Consider the following 4,589-nt stretch of genomic DNA (forward strand, 5'->3'; position numbering starts at 1 on the left):
GGGCCGTATCCGGCCCCCGGGTCGTAGTTTGCCCATGTCTGTCCGATATTATGTTAGCGTAGGTGAGTGACATAGGTACTCGTGGAGTATGTGGGTTCCAACTTGTGCAGTGCCGTAGGAATGGACATAAATCGAGCGACCTGCGTATTTGTCTTTTAATATATCTGTTATACTTCTAACGAGGTTTGTGGAATGTCAGGGTCTGGAGGGTAGATCAATTTGGCTAACCTAGCTATAAAAGGAAAGAATGTACTTTCTACAGATGTATCTTTACACGATAATTGAAATACTAAAATCAAATTTAAAAAAGCAGAAGTGTTAAGTTTGTGTTGGTGAGCCTTGAACAGAGATACCAGAGAGAAGAAAAGTAAAAGGGAATCGATCTTAACTTCCACTGGCTCGGCGTAACTGCGTTAGTTTAATCCTAAAAGTTTACTTCAACAACAGATCAGGTTTACACCTGCGTGTAGTTGTTACAAAGCTGGAGAGAAAGTGGATTAACTGAAACGTATATGTACAAACAATAGGGAGAGGGAGAGAGAGAGGAGGGGGTGGGGGGGGTCATTTGATCCCTCTGTGATTGAATATGCAGATTCCCAGAGGTGGTGTTGGTTGGTGTTTTGCTTAGGAATTCTAAGAGAGTGATCCGTCCGCATCGATCCACCTCCATTAGACAGGCTCGGATTATTTTCAGAAACATGACGGTGAAACCTTAGACGTAGCATGACAGCAGTCATCGCCATAATAACATTAGGCTAACGATACCACAGATACCTCAAAGACGCGGCCGCATTAAAAACCTTAAACGCTGACAGAAAAATCGCATTAAACAATTAAACAATTCTCGGGTGGAGCGTTTTACAACCGTTTACACCAGCGGTGTGTGTTTTTCTATCAGGGGAAAAACTAATATCCAGAGGGTGAGAAAGGCAGCAGACGTGTTCAATATGTGTTTAGCTGCAGCTTGGAAGACTGTCAGTCACAGGGGGGAAAATGCTGACGATAAGAGAGCAAACAGATAAACTGAGGCTTACAGTACATCTATCCAGCTAAATCTTTAAAAGTGTCAGCCTGGAAAATTCTTTTTTTTTTTTAAATTATATCGCAATACAGTGATAACTCTGATAAACTCTGACGTTCTTCCTGACCATACAAGAAGGTCACGCGCTGCCTCAGGCTGATGTTTCTAGGCCCTGAGCGAAGATGTGGAATGAATATTCACACATTCAGAAACATTTAATAAAGAAGAGAAAATATATAAAACATTTCAACATCCCTCTGAAGGACATTAAAATATGTCTAGGCTTTTAATCTGCTAAAATGATTTTCTCCAGTTGTTGGCAGATTTAATGATGAAAACAAGGTAGCAATAAATCTGTGCTTATGTGTGACCTTCGTGTTGTTTTCAGAGAGATGAACCCAAACCCAGAACAAAACATTCCAGTCTTGCTTATTTTTTTCTTTCCTGTGCAATTAAATGTCACCTCCAGCTGCAACTTCTCGATCCTTTCACACAATTTCCTTCCTGCCTTTACTGTGATAAACACAGAGGGGCAGCAGAAGCACGCGAAATGCTTGAAGAGCTACCCTCGACTAAACTTGGTCATATCTATTTTAAAATGAATGAGTGTCGTCCTACAAGTTGTGTTTTTTTGTTTTTGTTTTTGGAATTATTTTATGTAATTTATTTTTCGGTGACAAAATGAAGCTGAAAGAAAAAAAGGGTTTCCTCACTTGAAATCCACACATTGTTTAGAACCAGAAGGAAGGCGTGATTACCAAATACTCAACATTTTCCATAACAGGTAATATATTTATATATAAATATATATATATATATTTTTTAAAAAGAACAAAGATGTTTTAAAGGTAGAATCTCAGGCCAGGCCAAAAGGTGTCAGTGTTGCTATGTCTTTGGTCACGTCTAAACTAAGTGACCCCAAGGATGGGATTTCATCAAGGCCACGGATCTGACCCATAAGAGTGAGAAGAGCACAGTCCACAGGAGAGGCGAGCGTTAAAGCTCCCCTTTCAAGTCGCTCTCACAAACCCTGCTCTCAGCTACCATGGACCTGCCGTTGCCATGGATACATCCTGGCCATCAGCATGAGAGGATGCACAAAGCCCATTACACAGAACATGCATGCAGTCACATGGACAGGCACTCGTACAGAGGTCCAAACCCATTTTCTTGCTTTCTCCAGTCCACGCGCTGATGTTTATTGATCCGTCGAGGCTTAGCAGAATTTTTCCTTGAACAATATTTGTCTCACTCAACAGTCGCCCAACACTGATTCACATCCGGACTCTATTTTTAGAACAATCCTAATAGGCTGAGGTTTGGGTTCCCATCAGGACAGCTGCTAACAATGCCAATGCGGGTCTCAAAAGTTAGAAAAACAAAAAGAGCCAACCAAGTGGGCTGAACGTGGTTCATCCTGGTAATTACTGCCCGCTCATTCATTTGATTTTTATCACTATAAAGGTCAGCAGAGAAGAAAGGTCTTCTCAGAAAACACACACACACTACATGCAGTCAACATATGAACGTAATGGAGCCTGTGCTGTGACTGTAACACACACTTTTATAATAAGGACCAAGTATTATATTTCCTATTAGAGCAAGTGGAACCAGAAGTGTCATAAACGAGTTCACATGAACACACACACACACACACTTAGACTCTGGTTTAAGGGTTTTAGAAAGTACTTCATACAATGTATTCTCTTCAGCCACCTTCATATAAACATAACTAATAAAAATATTAGCCAAACTCTAACTCCGGTCTAATACTATAATTCTAATCCCAAACTAGGGTAAATATTTAACTTCAAAATAGTGTATTTCTGAGACAGAGAGGTTCAGTATTTTTAAAGAATTTAAATAATGATTATCTTGGGGCACCACTGGCTTAGTGGTTAAGGATTTTCACATTTGGTTGTGTGCAGTGGTGTGTAGTAGGTCACTTTCCTTCCTTCCTTTACTTTCCTTGATTATGAATATTATGAATTTGAGAATCATGTTGATAATAAAAAAAAAAAGCAAGGCAACAATATAACTGGCTCAGAGGCACATTTTAATCAATAGCGTGGCATTCACATCTCTATTATTATTTTTGGACGGAGCCCGCACATGAAAGAAACACAGATTGTGTGAACAGGGAACCAGCTGAGTGTATTCCGGGCAGATGCTGCGGTCGAAGGAGGCCGTCCTCCAAAACAATATTCTGCCTTAACCTTTTCACTGGGGGATGTTTGACACACAGAGCATAACATGGAGTGCATCCACTTCTGAAAAAAAAACAAAAAACAATATGAAAAGAAAAATGACCTGCTTTGTAAGTAAGCTGTGACAAAATCCTGTAACTGATTTAAAGCTGTTCAAAATGTCATGCAAAATTCCGTGCTGCAATACTTTGATAAAGCTAGCGATAAATGTCATGTCATTTGAAAAAAAAAAAAGTGTCTCCGATAATGTAGCCTAGCCTGTCATATTTAAGGCCGGGGTCACTGACTTACGTTGGAGTTCCACTCCTACGGTGCGACGCAACCCGATTTTTCAAACTCACATACTGTACTCGAGTACCTACAATACGTCTCTTACCTACGCTAACACAGCGCTAACATCATATTCTAGGACATAAATAGATCAAAAGTTTCTGACTTACACCTGGGAGTCATAATGAAGGCCACAAAATTACAAAAAACAACAATCGAAAGAAAGTGAATGTAGCTCAGTGAATGTAAACAAAGCAGTCGTCCACGTACAGTGTTGCATGACGGCATATTGAATTGAATTCAACTGACATGTTCATCTGCTTTGCTCGCCAAACAGTTCCAGTGTGGAATTTGTTTTATCGCCATATGTCAGAATATTGGAACAAGAGTTTCTAAATAAATCTGTGTTGGGTTAAGGCTACATCGTTAAAGTTTAATGAAGCACATTTTATTTGGTGGCACTAATTAAACAAACATCATTTTAACAAACAGTGGGAAGACTCACAGCCACAGATCATAGTTAGGGAACTTTCAGTCGCAGCTGTCTGTCATCAGAACAGTGCAATAATTTGCCAATTAGTTCATAAATTCTCATTGACTCCTTTTAACTTCTTAAAGTTTCTTTTTTCTAAATAATACATCTTTGACAGACTTGAGGTTAAACTATTTAAGAGATAATTCAGAGATTTTCATACCTATAAAAAGGCTGGGGACATTTACTAGAATATTCCTCATCATTGTTTCCCAAAGACTGGGTCGCGGCCCTCAGGTGGGTCGAAAGAGGGTTTTTTTGGGTTGTCTCGCATCATGGAGTTTATGAATAAGATCTATTGACTGAAAAGTTTGGGAAACACTGTTCTATACTGTTATTGTAAACTGACCATGTATAATTATAATTTATTACAACTATATATTTTTATATATGATTATTTTAAAACTAAAAATATCATGCTGCACCATGAGCCAAAATATGATTGAATTAACCAAAAACTAAACATTACAGAATGATGAGTAATAAAATAAAATATAAATATGTCATATATATATATAAAGAAAATACATAGAATACATACATATATATATATATATTT

The 4,589-nt window shown here is 38.4% G+C and overlaps 1 protein-coding gene across 1 annotated transcript in view; it reads right to left on the minus strand.

Annotated features, from left to right (window-relative positions):
• asic1b (acid-sensing (proton-gated) ion channel 1b) overlaps nucleotides 1-4,589 on the minus strand; it is a 145,018-nt gene that overhangs the window by 59,202 nt on the left and 81,227 nt on the right. The gene's annotated exons all lie outside the window — the stretch shown is intronic.

Source organism: Cynoglossus semilaevis, chromosome 11, assembly GCF_000523025.1.
Source record: "Cynoglossus semilaevis isolate Cse_v1.0 chromosome 11, Cse_v1.0, whole genome shotgun sequence".
In the NCBI taxonomy this organism is placed as follows: Eukaryota; Metazoa; Chordata; class Actinopteri; order Pleuronectiformes; family Cynoglossidae; genus Cynoglossus; species Cynoglossus semilaevis.